Here is a 20,664-nt window from a genome sequence, read left to right on the forward strand (position 1 = left end):
CCAAATCTATGTCTGATTAGTGTGCCTGAAAGTGACAGGGAAAATGGAACCAAGTTGGAAAACACTCTGCAGGATATCATCCAGGAGAACTTCCCCAACCTAGTAAGGCAGGCCAACATTCAAATTCAGGAAATACAGAGAACGCCATAAAGATACTCCTCGAGAAGAGCAACTCCAAGACACTTAATTGTCAGATTCACCAAAGTTGAAATGAAGGAAAAAATGATAAGGGCAGCCAAAGAGAAAGGTCGGGTTACCCACAAAGGGAAGCCCATCAGACTAACAGCAGATCTCTCGGCAGAAACTCTACAAGCCAGAAGAAAGCGGGACCAATATTCAACATTCTTAAAGAAAAGAATTTTCAACCCAGAATTTCATATCCAGCCAAACTAAGTTTCTAAGTGAAGGAGAAATAAAATCCTTTACAGACAAGCAAATGCTTAGAGATTTTGTCACCACCAGGCCTGCCCTATAAGAGATCCTGAAGGAAGCACTAAACATAGAAAGGAACAACAGGTACCAGCCATTGCAAAAACACGCCAAACTGTAAAGACCATCGATGCTAGGAAGAAACTGCATCAACTAATGAGCAAAATAACCAGCTAATATCATCATGACAGGATCAAGTTCACACATAACAATATTAACCTTAAATGTAAATGGAGTAAATGGTCCAATTAAAAGACATAGACTGGCAAATTGGATAAAGAGTCAAGACCCATCAGTGTGCTGTATTCAGGAGACCCATCTCACATGCAGACACACACATAGGCTCAAAATAAAGGGATGGAGGAAGATCTACCAAGTAAATGGAAAACAAAAAAAAGCAGGGGTTGCAATCCTAGTGTCTGATAAAACAGACTTTAAACTATCAAAGATCAAAAGAGACAAAGAAGGCCATTACATAATGGCAAAGGGATCAATTAATCAGGAAGAGTTAACTATCCTACATATATATGCACCCAATACAGGAGCACCCAGATTCATAAAGCAACTCCTTAGAGACTTACAAAGAGACTTAGACTCCCATACAATATAATGGGAGACTTTAACACCCCACTGTCAACATTAGACAGATCAATGAGACAGAAAGTTAACAAGGATATCCAGGAATTGAACTCAACTCTGCACCAAGTGGACCTAATAGACATCTACAGAACTCTCCACCCCAAATCAACAAAATATACATTCTTCTCAGCACCACATCACACTTATTCCAAAATTGACCACATAGTTGGAAGTAAAGCACTCCTCAGCAAATGTACAAGAACAGAAATTATAACAAACTGTCTCTCAGACCACAGTGCAATCAAACTAGAACTCAGGACAAAGAAACTCAATCAAAACCGCTCAACTACATGGAAACTGAAAAAACTGCTCCTGAATGACTACTGGGTACATAACGAAATGAAGGCAGAAATAAAGATGTTCTTTGAAACCAATGAGAACAAAGATACAACATACCAGAATCTCTGGGACACATTTAAAGCAGTGTGTAGAGGGAAATTTGTAGCATTAAATGCCCACAAGAGAAACCAGGGAAGATCTAAAATTGACACCCTAACATCACAATTAAAAGAACTAGAGAAGCAAGAGCAAACACATTCAAAAGCTAGCAGAAGGCAAGAAATAACTAAGATCAGAGCAGAATTGAAGGAGATAGAGACACAAAAAACCCTCCAAAAAATCAATGAATCCAGGAGTTGGTTTTTTGAAAAGATCAACAAAATTGAAGGACCGCTAATAAGACTAATAAAGAAGAAAAGAGAGAAGAATCAAATAGACGCAATAAAAAATGGTAAAGGGGATATCACCACTGACCCCACAGAAATACAAACTACCACCAGAGTATACTATAAACACCTCTATGCAAATAAACTAGAAAATCTAGAAGAAATGGATAATTTCCTGGACACTTACACTTGCCCAAGACTAAACCAGGAAGAAATTGGATCCCAGAATAAACCAATAGCAGGCTCTGAAATTGAGGCAATAATTAATAGCCTACCAACCAAAAAAAGTCCAGGACCAGACGGATTCACAGCCGAATTCTACCAGAGGTACAAGGAGGAGCTGGTACTACTCCTTCTGAAACTATTCCAATCAATAGAAAAAGAGGGAATCCTCCCTAACTCATTTTATGAGGCCAAGATCATCCGGATACCAAAGCCTGGCAGAGACACAACAAAAAAAGAGAATTTTAGACCAATATCCCTGATGAACATCGATGCAAAAATCCTCAATAAAATACTGGCAAACCGAGTCCGGCAGCACATCAAAAAGCTTATCCACCATGATCAAGTGGGCTTCATCCCTGGGATGTAAGGCTGGTTCAACATATGCAAATCAATAAACGTAATCCAGCATATAAACAGAACCAAAGACAAAAGCCACATGATTATCTCAATAGATGCAGAAAAGGCCTTTGACAAAATTCAACAGCCCTTCATGCTAAAAACTCTCAATAAATTTGGTATTGATGGAACGTATCTCAAAATAATAAGAGCTATTTAGGACAAACCCACAGCCAATATCATATTGAATGGGCAAAAACTGGAAGCATTCCCTTTGAAAACTGGCACAAGACAAGGATGCCCTCTCTCACCACTCCTATTCAACATAGTGTTGGAAGTTCTGGCTAGGACAATCAAGCAAGAGAAAGAAATAAAGTTAGGAAAAGAAGAAGTCAAATTGTCCCTGTTTGCAGATGACATGATTGTATATTTAGAAAACCCCAAGGTCTCAGCCCAAAATCTCCTTAAGCTGATAAGCAACTTCAGCAAAGTCTCAGGATACAAAATCAATGTGCAAAAATCACAAGCATTCTTATACACCAGTAACAGACAAACAGCCAAATGATGAATGAACTCCCATTCACAATAGCTTCAAAGAGAATAAAATACCTAGGAATCAAATTTACAAAGGATGTAAAGGACCTCTTCAAGGAGAACTACAAACCACTGCTCAGTGAAATAAAAGAGGACACAAACAAATGGAAGAACATACCATGCTCATGGATAGGAAGACTCAATATTGTGAAAATGGCCATACTGCCCAAGGAAATTTATAGATTCAATGCCATCCCCATCAAGCTACCAATGACTTTCTTCACAGAATTGGAAAAAAATGCTTTAAAGTTCATATGGAACCAAAAAAGACCCGTATTGCCAAGACAATCCTAAGCCAAAAGAACAAAGCTGGAGGCATCATGCTACCTGACCTCAAACTATACTACAAGGCTATAGTAACCAAAATAGCATGGTACTGGTACCAAAGCAGAGATACAGACCAATGGAACAGAACAGAGCCCTCAGAAATAATACCACACATCTACAGCCATCTGATCTTTGACAAACCTGACAAAAACAAGAAATGGGGAAAGGATTCCCTATTTAATAAATGGTACTGGGAAAATTGGCTAGCCATAAGTAGAAAACTGAAACTGGATCCTTTCCTTACTCCTTATGTGAAAATTAATTCAAGATGGATTAGAGACTTAAATGTTAGACCTAATACCATAAAAACCCTAGAAGAAAACCTAGGTAATACCATTCAGGACATAGGCATGGGCAAGGACTTCATGTCTAAAACACTAAAAGCAACGGCAACAAAAGCCAGAATTGACAAATGGGATCTAATTAAACTAAAGAGCTTCTGCACAGCCAAAGAAACTACCATCAGAATGAACAGGCAATCTACAGAATGGGAGAAAATTTTTGCAATCTACTCATCTGACAAAGGGCTAATATCCAGAATCTACAAAGAACTTAAACAAATTTACAAGAAAAAAGCAAACAACCCCCATCAAACAGTGGGCAAAGGATATGAACAGACACTTCTCAAAAGAAGACATTCATACAGCCAACAGACACATGAAAAAATGCTCATCATCACTCGCCATCAGAGAAATGCAAATCAAAACCACAATGAGATACCATCTCACACCAGTTAGAATGGCGATCATTAAAAAGTCAGGAAACAACAGGTGCTGGAGAGGATGTGGAGAAATAGGAACACTTTTACACTGTTGGTGGGACTGTAAACTAGTTCAACGATTGTGGAAAACAGTGTGGCGATTCCTCAAGAATCTAGAACTAGAAATACCATTTGACCTAGCCATCTCATTACTGGGGATATACCCAAAGGATTTTAAATCATGCTGCTATAAAGACACATGCACACATATGTTTATTGCGGCACTATTCACAATAGCAAAGACTTGGAATCAACCCAAATGTGCATCAGTGACAGACTGGATTAAGAAAATGTGGCACAGAAGCAATACTAGGCAGTCATAAAAAGGGATGAGTTTGTGTCCTTTGTAGGGACATGGATGCAGCTGGAAACCATCATTCTCAGCAAACTATCGCAAGAACAGAAAACCAAACACCGCATGTTCTCACTCATAGGTGGGAATTGATCAATGAGATCACTTGGACACAGGAAGGGGAACATCACACATCAGGGTCTATTGTGGGGAGGGAACAGATGGGAGGGATAGCATTAGGAGATATACCTAATGTAAATGACGAATTAATGGGTACAGCACACCAACATGGCACATGTATACATATGTAACAAACTTGTACGTTGTGCACATGTACCCTAGAACGTAAAGTATAACAATAAAAAATAAGAAATAAATTTAAAAAAAGAAAAGAAAAAATAGACAAGTTGGGCATCATGAAAATTTAAAATTTTTGTGCCCCAAAGGACACTACCAACAGAGTAAAAAAGCCACCTCCAGTATGGGAGAAAATATTTGTAAATCATATATCTGGCAAGGGATTAATATACAGAATATAGAGAGAACTTCTAAAACCCAACAACACACACAAAAATAAACTGATTCAAAAATACGTAAAGGACTTGGATAGACAGTTCTCCAAAGAAGATATACAAACGGCCAATAAACATGTGAAAAGATGTTCAACCCCATTAGTCATCAGAGAAATACAAATAAAAACCAAATGAGATACCACCTTCACACACATTAGGATGGCTACTATAAAAAACAAACAACAAAATGGAAATAGACAAATGTTGGCAAGGATGCAGAGAAACTGGAAACGGTGTACAGTTGGTGGAAATGTAACATGTTGCAGCTGCTGTGGAGAACAGTATGGTGGTTCCTCAGAAATTAAAACCAGAATTACCACATGAACCAGTGCTTCTACTTGAGGGTATATACCCCAAAGAATTGACAGCAGAATCTTGAAGAGACATTTGTACACCCACGTTCATAGCAGCATTATTCACAATAGCCAAATGGTAGAAGCAACTCCAGTATCCACTGATGGGTGAATAATGTGGGGTGTGTATATACACACACATATATACATATATGTATACATATATATACACACACACATACATACACAATGGAATATTATTCAGCCTTAAAAAAGAAGGAAATTCTGACATGTTACTACTTGGATGAACTTTGAGGACATTAAGCTAAGTGAAGTAAAATCAGTATCTGAAAGACAAATACTGTATGATCCAACTGATATCAGGTACCTAGAGTAGTCAAATGCATAGAGACCAAAAGTAGAATGGTGGTAGTCAAGAGCCGGAGGAAGGAATTGGGAGTTGTTATTTAATGAGTATAGAGTTTCAGTTGTTAGGATGAAAAGTATTGTGAAGATAGATGGTGATGATGTTTGCATAACAATATGAGTGTACCTAATACCAGTAAACTGGACACTTAACAACAGTTAAGATGCTAAATATTATGTGTACTTTACCACAATTTTACAAATTTTTTAAGAAATCAGGACTTGATGTTTTTGAAAATTCTCAAACTCTCCAGATTTAGAAGATGCTAACATTAAGAAATAGCTCCTGGCCAAGCATGGTGGCTCATGCCTGTAATCCCAACACTTTGGGAGGCCAAGGTGGGTGGATCACCTGAGGTCAGGAGGTCAGGACCAGCCTGGCCAACATGGTGAAACCCCGTCTCCACTAAAAATAGAAAAATTAGCCGAGTGTGGCAGCGTGTGCCTGTAATCCCAGCTACCTGGGAGACTGAGGCAGGAGAATTGCTTGAACCCGGGAGGCAGAGGCTGCAGTAAGTCGACATTGCACCACCACACTCCAGCCTGGGTGACAGTGACACTCCATCTCAAAAAACAAAACAAAAAAATAGCTCCCAAGAAAAGTTCATACTGTGGGCACTGCCAGGAGAACCCTGGTCTAAAGGTGACACTAAGAATGTGACTGTAAAAACTTCTGTTATATTAAAAAAGATAAAAAGTGGTACCATCAGAGTTCTATTCAGTCACACAGAGGGCCTTTGAAAAAGATTAAGGGTATGCTTCATAGATCCTCTCAAACAGTAAGGACTTCAGAAAACTTACGTGCCTTGACCCTCAAATTTTTAAGCATGAACCAAAGGTAAAGAAAGACTTACCGAGAAAAGATTTCTGGTTTGACTTTTGTGTAATGGAGTAAATGCTAATAAGAGTCACAGGAAGCCCACAAGGTTTTTGCAAGAATTTTATCAGGAAGAACTCAGCCAGCTTGAACTGAAAAGGACAGAATGAAAAGTACAGTATGAAATGAAGAAAGGCTATTAGACTGCCAATACGAATGACAAGAAAAGAAGGCTGAAACAATTTCTCAACTGTAGCATGTGCTACCTTTCTTGCAAAAGGAAAGGTGACTCTGAGAGTGAAACCTGAGCCCAAAGAGCAGAGCTGAAGGCCATGGAGGATCATTCCTAGGTCTTGAGACCTAATCAAAAAGCTAACACTGGAAGGCCAGGAGTGGTGGTTCAGGCCTGTAATCTCAGCACTTTGGGAGGCTGAGGCGGGTGGATTGCTTCAGCTCAGGAGTTCAAGACCAGCCTGGGCAACACAGCAAAACCCTGTCTTTACAAAAAATTTAAACATTAGCCAGGCATGGTGGCATGTGCCTGTAGTTCAGGCTACTCGGGAGGCTAAAGTAGGACGATCGCTTGAGCCCCGGAGATCAAGGCTACAGTGAGCCACGATTGTACCACAGAACTTCACCTAGGCAACGGAGTAAGAACCTATATGAAAAAACAAACAACTTCTCACATTGGAGGAACTGGATTTCAGAATTGCACTGGACCTTTATGCCTCCCATTTCCTCTATTTTAAAACAAAAATGTCTAAAATGGTTATCCTGTGTCTGTCTCACTACTGTATGTTGGGCTTGGTTGGGGAGGGTTTTTACAGATTGAGCGGAACTGCAGAGGAACTACACCTGAGGCGCCTCATCTACACCTGGAGATGACTTAGGTGATGAGATTCTGAACCTTAAGCTGATGCCATAATTGGATTAGACTTTGGGGGACTGGAAAGGGGGATGAGAGTATTGCAGGGATGAGGGACATGATCACTGGGGACAGAAGGAAGACTAGAGTAGACAGCCTCTAAAATAGTCCCCGGTATTCCACAGTTTCTCATATTTATGCCCTAGGCAATCCTCTCCCCTTGATTACGCACTGTACCTAGTGACTCTTCTAACCAAAATAATACGGTAAAAATGATGAGATGTCGGTTCCCAGGTTAAGTTATAAAAGGACTCTGGTTTCCATCTGGCTACATTCTCTCCTGCTTTTTCCCTCACTCACTCTAAGGAATACCAACTGTCACACTGTAGGCTGCCCTGTGGAGAGGCCTACATGTCTCTGAACAGGAACCCATGTCTCTGTCGAACAGTCGGTAAGGATCTGAGGCCTACCAACAGCCAGGAGAGTAAACTTGTAAGCAGATCCTCCCCTAGTTGAGCCTTAGGATGACTGCAATCCTGGCTGATACCTTAATTGTAGCCTTGTGAGAGAGACTGACCCAGAGGACACAACTAAGCTGAGCCTGGATTCCTGATCCAAAGAAACTGAAATAATAAATGTTTGTTGTTTGATGTTGCTAAGTTTGGGGGTAATTTGTTATACAGAAATAGAACTAATACAAGCACAGTGAAGGTTTAGCAATCCATTGATGGCAAAAAGCGTTCTTGATAAAAACGTCTTTCAATTTTTTCAATAATTTTTAAGTTTTAAGAAAGTTAAAATTTTTTAACAATTTGTAATGTTTATGTTCAATACATATCTAATATACATATTATATTCATATTATACATACATATATTTTAAGAACCCTGGGACATTTACAAAAGTTAACTCTATATTGGCCCTTAAAAAAAAATACATTCCACAAAGTATCATGAAACAAGATAAAATTATGTGATCAAATGGGGAAAAATTCCCTAGAAATATTTTTACAACTTTCTTAAAAACTCTTGGGACAAAAGGAAATCAAGATCAAAATTACACAATTTCTTTTAAAAAAATGATAGCAGAAAAAGATTTATCAGACCTTATAGATAACCATAGTGCTCAGAGGAAAATATATAACATTAATTAAATATCTATGTTCATTTATGTTATTCACATAGGAATAAAAGTTTAAGTTTCCAATTCAAGAAATTGGAGGGCACCAATAAACCATTTAGCTAATTAGTAGTCTAAACAAAAAAAATAAACATAAATAAAAAAATTAGAATGTGGAGATAACAGATTCAGAGAAAACATAAAACAAATTATAACAGATTGCTTTTCTCATCTCTACATATTTATTTGAGACAGAGTCTCTGTCACGTAGACTGGGGTACAGTAGCACGATCATAGCTCACTGCAACCTCGAACTCCTGGGCTCAAGTGATCCTCTTGCCTCAACCTTCCAAGTAGCTGAGACTACAAGTGTGTACCATGACGCCCAGCTAATTTTTAAAATTTTTTGTAGAGACAGAGTCTTGCTATGTTGCCCAGGCTGGTCTTCAGCTCCTGGCCTCAAGAGATTATCCCATCTTGGCCTTTCAGAGCACTGAGATTTCAGGCATAAGCCATAGCTCCTGGCCCCTGAAAACATTATTAAAATGGATGTATTTTTAGGAAAATATAAATAATAAGAATCTACCTTCAGAGAAGACAGCAAATCTAAATGGACAAATTATGATAAAAAAAAAAAAATTTGATCGTCAGAAAGCTATACCTCAAAATGCACCACGCCAATAAATTTTTAGTAAGTTCACTTTCACTACTATTACTTAGCACTGTCACAGAAGGAATAGCAAATGCAATTAGGAAAGAGAAAGAAAAATGGGGTCTTAAATTGGAAAGGAAGAGGCAATACTTTCATTATTTGTAGGAGACACATGCCTATTAAGCCTTCTTAGGTTCTGGAGGCCACACATTCCACAACTAGGTGTACTGATCTGGCCTACGTATCAGGCAATATAAGAGGCTGCTAGCTTTGAGTGGGGCTGGGAACAAGAGCTCTTTAGAAGGTACATCCTGTAGTGCAAGTGGCCCAGCCACTTGAGTTATACAATCCAGCAGACCCTATGGTGTTATGTGTATCAGTTGTGATAAAAAGTGCGGTGTTTATAGTAAACTCTAGGGAAGAATCACAGTGCAGAACCTGGGATCTGTGACATCTGTAGCATAAAATTACATGACTTTTTAAAAACAGCTTCTGGGCCAGGCGTGGTAGCTCAGGCCTGTATTCCAAGCACTTTGGGAGGCCTATGTGGGTGGATCACCTGAGGTCAGGAGTTTGAGACCAGCTTGGTCAACATGGTGAAAGTCCGTTTCTACTAAAAATACAAAATTAGTTGGGCATGGTGGTGTACACCTGTAATCCCAGCTACTGGGGAGGCTGAGGCAGGAGAATCACTTGAACCCCAGAGGCGGAGGTTGCAGTGAGCCAAAATTGTGCCATTGTACTCCAGCCTGGATGACAAGAGCGAAACTTTGTCTCAAAAACAAAACAAAAGGCCGGGTGTGGTGGCTCAAGCCTGTAATCCCAGCACTTTGGGAGGCCGAGACAGGCGGATCACGAGGTCAGGAGACAGAGACCATCCTGGCAAACACGGTGAAACCCCGTCTCTACTAAAAAGTACAAAAAAACTAGCCGGGCGAGGTGGCGGGCGCCTGTAGTCCCAGCTACTCGGGAGGCTGAGGCAGGAGAATGGCGTAAACCTGGGAGGCGGAGCTTGCAGTGAGCTGAGATCCGGCCACTGCACTCCAGCCTGGGCGACAGAGCGAGACTCCGTCTCAAAAAAAAAAACAAAAAAAACCCAGCTTCTGATATAGTACTGGGACCCAACAGAGATGGAACATTTGGGCATGTGACACTTAGTGACCTTGTGTCCAGAACTGCTGAACTCAGTAAGTCATAAAGTTAAGATGGCTCGCCAACAACCCATTTTAAAATAGAAATACTACATACAGGATAATCACGAGCAGGACCACAGGGCACACGTAAGCTGCATGAGCGGACCCACTCCCCATCATCCACCACAGTTCACTCAGAATTCTTCCCTAAGTCACACCTATGGCCTGCGTACCATAACCTATGTACACACATTTATATCCAATACACATATATACAACCATGTGAAGGAGGTAGACAAAGCCTGGGTTTTGAGGTAATGAATAGGTTACTCAAGCCAAAAATGAATGGCAGCTGCATTACAACTTCATTGGCAGGAGGCCTTGAAAGACAGTGGAGAGGGAAAATCTTTCTGATGGTCCCAGTTCAGGCAATGGTCATCCACCTTGTGTGGAAGGAGGAGTGGGCCTGTGATGACAGTATATATGTATTCATGGGCAGTGACAAATGGCTTGGCCTACTGGTCAGACACATGGAAGACTGAAAGATACAGAGACAAGGAGTTCTGGGGTACCAGCATGTAAACAGGCCTGTGAGAATTGGCATGAATGAAGTATAAAGATTGTTGTATCACACATTAATGCTCATTAGGAAGGTACAAGGGTCTTGGCATGATGCCCAGGCTGGTCTTGAACTCCTGGCCTGAAGCAATTCTCCTACCTTGGCCTCTCAAAGCACTGACATTACAGGCCTGAGCCACAACACCTGGCCCCTGAAAACATTATTAAAATGAAATTATTATCACAGAAGGAGCATTAAACAATCAAGTAAACAAAATGACTTGGTGAGTTAATATTAGCCAGTTTTTGTCACTGGCCACCCCAGCACAATGGCCCATGAATGAAGTGACCAGAGAGGCAGAAATGGAGGCTATACATGGGCTCAGTGGCATGGACTCTCACCAAGGCTGACATAGCTACGGTTGTCTCTGAATATTCCACTTGCCAGCAACACGTATCAGTGCTGAGCCTCCAATGTGACAACCAGTCATTAGACGGAAAGTTGATTATGTTGGGCTCCTTTTGTCCTCGAAGGGTCCACAGTGTTTTGTTTTGTTTTCTTCCTCACAGCAATTGGTATCCATTCCAGATATAAGTTTGCCTTTCCTTTCCTCAGGGCCTCAGCCAGCGCTACTAACCAGGGGTTTAAGGAATACCTGATCCATAGGCATGGAATTCTGGCCTGTTGTATAAGGTTCATTGTTTTTCTCCTCTCTCTTCCTCGGTATTCAACCCAGACCTTGGCCAGGTAGTCCTGTGTTTATGTCTACCCAAGTCATGATCACTCCAGTCCAGATGAGGTCTGATAAAGGCATATTAAGATTCTTGTCCCAGGGTGACAATGGAGATAAACCTGATGCTGTCACAAGCTCACAGACAGTCACTTCTGTTCTGATTACGAGGCTGTACCTTCCTTCAAATGTACCCTGAAGTTTTCTAAAAGTCACAGCCCAATGTAGTGACCAGAAACTTTGTTTTCCCCTAGCCTTTTTGCCTTTTTTCATGAGAAGAAGATCCTTTTCCCCAGCCCCTGGTTTCACAAGGCAATCAGGATTCATGCTCCTTGTTCATATACTTTAAATACTCCTTATCTCACAGCAGCTAAACTCCCAGCAAATACTGCCCCTTAAAAAAAAACAAGAAACCCACAACACAGAAGCCTTTTGACTTCAGCTCCATTCATTGTTTTGCTTTTTTGTTCTATATTTGGTTCACAGAGAGATTTATCTGCTTCTGAGATTGTGTCTTTTGGTGTTTTAATATTTCATTGAACACTGCTAAGTATTGGAGTGTTTTATATCAAAAACTTACGATTATTGTGATTGGAAACACCCTAAAGGTGGCATTTAAAATATTAATTGAGAAATGTTTTTAGAGAAGTTTAAAAGCAATTGGAAAAAAATAAAATTGGATCCCTACCTCATATCTCTTACTAAAATTCTAAATGGATTAAAGATTTAAACTTTGAAATAAAGCAGCTGAAATATTATAAAATATCTTAGAGTAGACAAAAGTTTTTAAAATAGGACATACAAGTGCTAAATATAAAGGAAAAAACTGATAAATGTCACTATATTAAAATTAGGAACTTATGTTCATCAAAAGACACCATTAAGAGAGTAAAACAGCAAGCCACAGACTGGAAGAAGATATCTGCAAGATGCATATCCAGTAAAGAACTCATATTCTAGAAGATATTTTCTTTTAAACTACTAATCAATAAGAGAGACAAAAAACCAAAAAAAAAAAAAAAACAAAACAGAAAACAAAAAAACAACCAATCAACCCTCAAAAACCTCACCTCATTTTTAAAAATAGGCAAGAAATTGGAACAGGCACTTTACAATATATGATATCTAAGCATCCAATAAACATATGAAAAAGTGCTACATACCATTTGTCATCAGAGAAATACAAACTAAAATCACAATGAGAAACCACCATCCACTCATCTGAATGTTGGTGAGGATATGGAGACACTAAAACTCTAAAAAATTGCTGATGGGAATGTAAAATGGTAAAACCACTTAGAAAACTGGCAACATGTACTAAAAATAACTGCAGAGCTAGCAAAGGTCATACAGATTAAGTCATAGGCCCACCTAAAGTCACATAAAAAGGAAGTAAAAGAAATGTCTATTAGATGTCTGAGCCTTTTTTCTTTACTGCTACTCCTACATAACCCAGGTCTTATACAAACACACCAATGCCTTAAACAGACTTTATGTCTCTTTCTGGTTCAATGTTGTTTGTGTTTGTTTAAAATGGAAGACTTTATCATAGCCCAGCCCTTGGTCTATTGTCACGGTTTATTGAACCTTAATAGGAACCTAGAACTAAAATACCAGATACGAATTAAAAGAAGCATCACATAAACTACTAGTGGTTATTTTTCTGATTTTAAGTTGAATAAAATCCTTCCCAATATACATCAGAATTATTTTTTAAACTGATTTGCCTTGCTACTGTTTCTCTTGGTTGAAATCCTTGGGGTTCAGAATATCCTCAATTCCCAACTCTAATAAAAGTTCAGCGCCACGGCCTTGCCTAGTACTTATTTTGTTTCTGATGTCATATGTCTACCACCTTAGACCCCTGACTAACCTCATGTTTGTGAGTCTACTAAACCTGCCAATATTTTATTACTTCAGGATCTCATCTGAAGTCCTTTACCTAGAAATCACTACAGGTTCTTCTTCTAGAAAATGCTTTTCACTCCAGTTGTTCATCAGGATCCAGTAAATCTGCATCACTAGACTAAAATTTATGACCTTTGTGGTCAAAACTTTTTAAAGTTTTTCCAAATTTTTGTCTTGTGGGCAATCCTAAACTGCTGCTTTCCCAGTCGGTCCATGGGTGTCCAATCATATAAACGCACCAAACCTGGACACCTAAACATTCCTGGGATAAATAATATTGCCACATAGATCCGCTAAGTTAATAAGTCTTGCTAATATTTTATTGGAATCTAAAAGTTATACATTAAATGTTCCATTAAAAAGCAGCAACTTAGGGTGTAGTGGCACATGCCTATAGACCCAGCTATTTGGGAGGCTGACATAGGATTGCTTGAACACAGAAGTTCAAGACCAGCCAGCTGGCCAACATTGTAAGACTCTACCTTTAAAAAAAAAAAAAAAAAAAAAAAAAAAAAGCAGTAGCTTAGAAACCATAAAAGTTTAATTTGTATTCAGTTATTTAATAATAGTAATATTCACCCTGGAGGTCCCTCAACTAATTAGAAATCTTTTTTAAAACACTGAAAAATTTTAGACAGTACCTAAGGGACAGAAAGAATACTCAAATTTCGGTCAAAAGCCTGACTATTTCAAACAGTTTGCTGGAACAAAGTGAAACAAAGAAATCTCCTCAGATGTCAACCCTTTCCCCAGAGATCAAGAGGCTTGGGCATGGACAGGAGCAAGGAAGAGTATACTTCTGAGCTCTGAATCTGCAGGAGAGTGTTTTCTTGATTGATTAAAGCAGCAAAAAAGGATATGAATTAAAGCAATCTGGCTAAATGAGAGACTAGGTTAGTAATGACTTTTTCCTCCTTAAGAAATTTTATGATGATTCTACACATGTGGGAATGTCTAGGCTTCTTCAGCACAATTTTCATTTTAGGCTTTGAAACTGTGAAGGCTTCTTCCCTATGAACAATGAACACTAAGCATCCTTAAACTGAAGTTAATGTTGAATTCAGATAAGCAATAAATGTATATTATGGATATTGTGACACTGCTTTTTATCAGTTTGGTTCATATTATGCCATTATATATGCCCTATTGCTCATGTTTATTTTAGAAACTGTGACCCAATGTCCTTTGTTCCTCTTCTAATTTAAAAAAAAAAAAAAAAAAAACAGAAGAAAACCTGTCCCAAGGTTTAGGTTTCTTCATTTTCCTATGTTTCTGAGACTGCTCTGCCTCACTTGAAGGTGCTCCTTTCTGTCTCCAAACCTGGGTGTAAAGGTTCACAACAATAAAATTCTGAGTCAGGTACTTAGAATCTGTAGGATGGAACTGGCCAGAAGGGTTTGAGTGAAGGCAGTGGATGTCAGGACCTAAGGCAGAATGACAATAATCAGGGATACCCCAGAACCCACTTTGCCTCTACCTTTGGCCACCTTAGAGAAGAAACTTACAGGTAAATCATTATGAGTATTAATCCTCACTCATTCTTACCAAATAATAGATGTGGGTTTTTTTTAATCTTAGAAGAGAGAAGGATATTTCTTAGAACTATCACTGTCCTTATGTTATTACCATTATTCTCTCAATCCATGTCAGAATTCATTTTTAGCCTTCCACAGCAAATTTCCTACAATAGCCTTCTTGTACCTCCCTGGAATTATATTTGCCGCCAAAGGTAATTTGTTCACCTTTTTTTTTTTTTTTTTTAACAAGTAGAACAGTGAATGCCAAAAACTCATAGATCTCATAGAATGAGATCTAACAAGTAGAACAGTGAATGCCAAAAACTCATAGAAACTCAAGAATCATCATAGATAACTGTTAAAAATACAAAAACACCAGTTTCCACCTCTGACTTACTGAATTAAGATCCATGGGGGGAACACAGGGATATTTACCTTTAAAAGAACCCCAAGTGTTATCTTGGTTAGATAACTTTAAGATACATTGCAGAAGATCATAGTACTTCTGGTCACACATATGGTGACCATATAGTTTATCATCCAAACAGGACACTTTTCAAAGTTAAGGCAGAGCAATTAACAATTCATTGGCATACCTGGCAAAATACTGGTAATTCGGGGCAATCACAACATACGGTCATCCTAGTTGTGGATCACCATCTTCCTCCTCACCTACACCCCTTTTTTATAATAACCTTGAGATAAAAATCACATTTCTCATACCATGCAATTCATCCATTTAATGTGTCCAATTCAATGTTTTTTAGTATATTCAGAGTTTTGCAACCATCACCACAGTTAACTGAGAACATTTTCATCATTGCCAAAAGAAACCCCATATCCTTTAGCAGTCACCCCCAACTCCCCTCTTATATGTGGAATCACATAATAAGTGATCTTTCATGACTGGCTTCTTCTACTTACATAATGTTTTCAAGGTTCATCCCTGTGGTATCAGGCATCAGTACTTCATTCCTTTCTATTGCCAAATAATATTCCATTATAAGGATATACCACATTATATTTACCTATTCATCAGTTGATGAATATTTGGATGGTTTCTACTTTTTAGATATTATGAATAATGCTGCTATGAATGTTTGTGCACAAGTTACGTGTGAATGTATGTTTCCATTCCTCTTGGGTGTATATCTATGTGCTCCCCCACCACCCCACCCACTTTTTTGTCACCCCTGTGCAATGCACTTACCTTGGACGACTCTAATAGTTTTCACAAGCCATGCAGAAGAGCAAGACATCAGTAAGAAGGACCTAAAAGATAGAAAAGTATGTTACTTAGATCAAAGAGCTATTTTTGTCTTAAAACTACATGTATGCCCTTTTTAGCAATGACCCAAATATTGGTTCAGAAATTAGTGATTGAGAAACAGACCCAGTGAGGGAAGGAATCAGCCTGCAGTATCAACAGAAGTCCCTGCTGGGCTACTAAGCGTCCTTGTTTCAGAGCTTAAAGTCATTTATCTACGAGCAGATGGACTAATACATTGAAGCTAATATAATGGTTCCAAAAAGCTCCTGGGGTCTTTGTTCTCTGACCAAATATTTGCATCCTGTGTCTTGAATAAAAAGTTTTAATTTCTACTTAATAGTTTACTCACTGATGACTTCTTTAATTTGCTCTTTTTCTTTAAAATGCATGACACAGGCAGGCTAAGATTTCAGGAAATGTGTTTAACCTTATAAAGATTAACACATAGGTGTAATGGTCTTATGTGAGGAGAGGCATTGCAAAGTTAGTTGTGTTAAAGTAAAATCAATAGCTATAGAAGAGAAAATTAGAAAGTAAACTGCTGATTTTCCATCCCTCTTTCTTTTTTCTTGTCAACAGTCTGTGTAGGTTTGGAACTCTAGGAATCACTACATTATAAAAGTCTCCAAGTCTCCATTCTAATGGGTTCCAGGTTTTCCTGTTATGGGGATGAAACTAGCAGACTTAGTAAATCCTTATTTATTTGTCCCAAAGGCCAGGCAATACTCTTTCTTCTCTGGTGCTGGTTTCTATTCATTCACCACCTCTTCTCACGTTCTTTCGTTGCCCATCATTAATCTTTCAAGCTACAGCTGGGTGGGTTCAGAACAAAACCATCAGAGGAACTGAAAAATGAAATATTTACCTACACCAATGGGGAAAAAAGGTCTATCAAATTTATCCTTTCAATGCAATCACATTCTCAAAAATTTTAATTCTACTCACTTTCTAGATAGAAGACAGGATGTATACATACACACACATATATATTCACTCTTGGGGTGTGTGTGTGTGTGTGTATATATATATATTTTACTATCTATCCTCATTTGTAATGAGGTATAATATATAGAGCTCAGTTAGTTACCATGGAGACACTGGTCCTCTGTTTCTTATCACAGAGCCACACTATCGTCTGGTGTCAGCCAAGGAGGGATGACAAAAGCCTCCCCAAGAACCTAGCTCTGCAATTACTGAGCAATCAAGCGCCTCTTTTAATAGAGCACATCCAGGTATACACGGCTCCTCTCCTAGCACTGTCTTCTCTTCTTCCTTTTTAAACTTATACATAGCAGGATGCACTCACCAAGTGTAGATATCTTCCTCTGTTGGATGGCTTGTTTATGTAGGATTTCAATGATATTCTTTGGTTTAAATAACAGAGCTCACTATCGTCCTCTTTGTTTTTAAATCTCTAATTTTTAAGCAATTATTTTCTTCTAATGATACACACTGATCATCCTTTTATGCATTAATCCATTTTTATGGTTTATCATAATTAATGAAGTAAAGGAGTTGATAAATGAAAATCATAGTCTCTAAATTTTCTTAGTCCTGAATTTTCCCTACTTTCTCTAACCAAATTGCTAGAGCTATCAAAAAAAAAAAAATTTTACACCTGAATGAGCAGCATTCATTCTTTGTCTTCTGGTGGTGATATAAATGAGAAGCTAAATGAACTGAATGCATTTAAGAGGAGAAACAAAAAAGTCTAATTTTTCTTTAAGTATGTTTATTTTATTTGGGGGTTGGCTCCTATTCCAAGGTTTGCTTTTGATGCTCAGACATTCTCAACTCACTCAGAAATCTAAGGTGAAACAAACAGGAAAAAATGCTCAACACCACTAATCAGAGAAATGCAGATCAAAACCACAATGAGATAGCATCTCACGCCAGTCAGAATGGCTATTACTAAAAAGTAAAAAACAACAGATGCTGGTGAGGTTGCAGAGAAGACAGAATGCTTCTACATAGTTGGTGAGAATATAAATTAGTTCAGCCACTGTGGAAAGCAGTTTGAAGACTTCTCAAAGAACTTAAAACAGACCTACTGTTTGACCTAGCAATCCCATTACTGAGTGTATACCCAAAGAAAAAGAAATTGTTCAACAAAAAAGACACATGCACTTGTATGTTCATTCCAGCACTATTCACAATAGCAAAGACATAGAATCAACCTAGGTGCTCATCAACAGTGGACTGGATAAAGAAAATGTGGTACATATACACCACAAAATACTATGCAGCCATAGAAAAGAATAAAATCATGTCCTATGCAGTAACATGGATGCAGCTGGAGGCCATTATCCTAAGCAAATTAATGCAGGAACAAAAACCAAATACCGCATGTTTTCACTTGTAAGTGGGGGCTAAACAATGGGTACATACGGACACAAAGATGGCAACAACAGACACTGGAGACTCCAAAAGATGGGAGGTGGGGGTGGAATGCTGAAAAACTACCTATTGGGTAGTATACTCACTGCCTGGGTGACAAGATCAATTGTACCCAAACCTCAGCATCACACAATATACCCATTTAATAAGCCTGCAAATGTACCCCCAGATCTAAAATAAAAGTTGAAATTAAGAAAAAAAGAAATTGAGGATGAAATAAGGTATAGACTGAGGCATTCAAATTAGCCTGAATCTATTATTGTAGATAGGCTTCTTGCAGTAACAGCTAAGCTTTGCCCTGTGTAGTATCTCTAATGTTACAAAATATACCACTGTCTTTGATTTTGCTCAAGTTATAGAACTCTGACCTGAGAATTCGAGTGTCAGAGGAAAAAACAAAAAAAGGTCATAGAGCTTTGCTAACATACCCTTATCGTCAAGGAAGAAGGAATGTTCAGGTGTTTATAAAGAAGTATGATTATAGTTGGGGTAGGGAAAGATAAAAACAGTGAGATACTATAAATATGTATGACACAATCCCTGCTCTGAGTAAACTTATAACCTAATTGGAGAAACAAGCCTTTAATTTATGCACCAGGTTCCGTAATATGAATTAAGTAGCAAAAAGTATACAACAGTGTAAATGTTGAGTGGCGGGGATCAATCAAGTCCAGAGTTAGTAAGATCTAGTAGAAGAAGTAAGATTTGAGATTATTCTTGAAGAAAAGAAGAAAAAAAAAAGCAATCTAGACAAGGAAAATAGTAGAAGCTAAAATGTAGTAGAAAACTGGTGATGGTCTTCTCAGGGGACTGTGATGTTAGTATTACTGAAGCAAATCATTTTTGAGTTTCAAGAAAACTTCTAGAATCAGTTTAGGTGATGATGTAAGTTTCCTCCTCTAAGACCAATGCCCAAGGTCCATCCCTCTTCCCTTTACTAGGAAGGGTGGAAGCAGTGGGGGAAGGGAAAAGAGGGAGAGAGAGAGAGGAAGGAAAGGAAAGAAGAAAAGGAGGAGAGGGAGAGAGGGAAGGAAGAGAGAGGGAGAACAATGACATTAAAAAATGACACAAAAAAGAAATGAAAAGCAGAGGTTGCCTTTTTGCAGGTGGAGAACAACGTGGGTTTTCGCAGGCAGAATATGGACACATTCTGTGCTATGTGATCCCCATATGCCAAGAAAGTCATTAATTGAATAGAAAGGAAAGACGAGACTGGCCGAATGCAGCTCAGGAGATCAAGGGCTATATACTTATGCATTTTCACCTATGCTGTGGAATCTTTGGTATAGCTGCACAGTATGTACAGGCTTTGTTAGGAGATTGACAGGAGCCTGAATTAATACTAGGATTTTAATAAATCATTGATTCCTGGCATTTTTGTTACCAAAAGATGGTCTCATAAACATACAGAGTCTTTGAGCTGGACAATAGAGAAAAAGGTATTTGGACAATGGCATAAGCTGGCGGAGGGGGGATGCCAGCCTAAAAGTTTATTGGAACTATTTGAAAAAGTTTGCAGAAAAGGTTTACTGGGAAGTGATTCGAAAGAATAAAGATCTTCATGGTAATATAACAGTAAGGACAGGCATGGTAGCCCACACCTATAATCCCAGCACTTTAGGAGGTGAAGGTGGAAGGATTACTTGAGCCCAGGAGTTTGAAACCAGCCTGGGCAACACAGTGAGACCCCGTCTCTGCAAAAAATACAATAGTTAGCCAGTAATGATGGTGTGCGCCTGTAGTTCCAGCTAGTCAGGATGCTGAGGTAGGAGGATTGTTTGAGCCCAGGAGGTTGAGGCTGCAGTGAGACAAGGTTGTACCACTGCATTCCAGTCTGTGTGATAGAGCAAGACCCTGTCTCTAAAAGACAAACAGTAAGTGCTCCATACACATTATCTATGTGCCAAGCACTGTGCTAAACACTTCATGTGCTTGATCTCATGTAATTCTATAAGATAAATAGTAGTCACCTTCTTATAGAAGAGGAAACTGAGGCTCAAAAGAAATTAAGTAAGCTGCCCATGATGACCTGACTCTATTATAACAAAGGCAGTATCTGCTTCAAAATATATAATTACTATAGTATCTATTTCTTCAGTGTTTTCCTCTATTTCCTTTGATAAGGTTATATGCAAAGGC

This window comes from Theropithecus gelada, chromosome 20, assembly GCF_003255815.1.
Source record: "Theropithecus gelada isolate Dixy chromosome 20, Tgel_1.0, whole genome shotgun sequence".
NCBI lineage: Eukaryota > Metazoa > Chordata > Mammalia > Primates > Cercopithecidae > Theropithecus > Theropithecus gelada.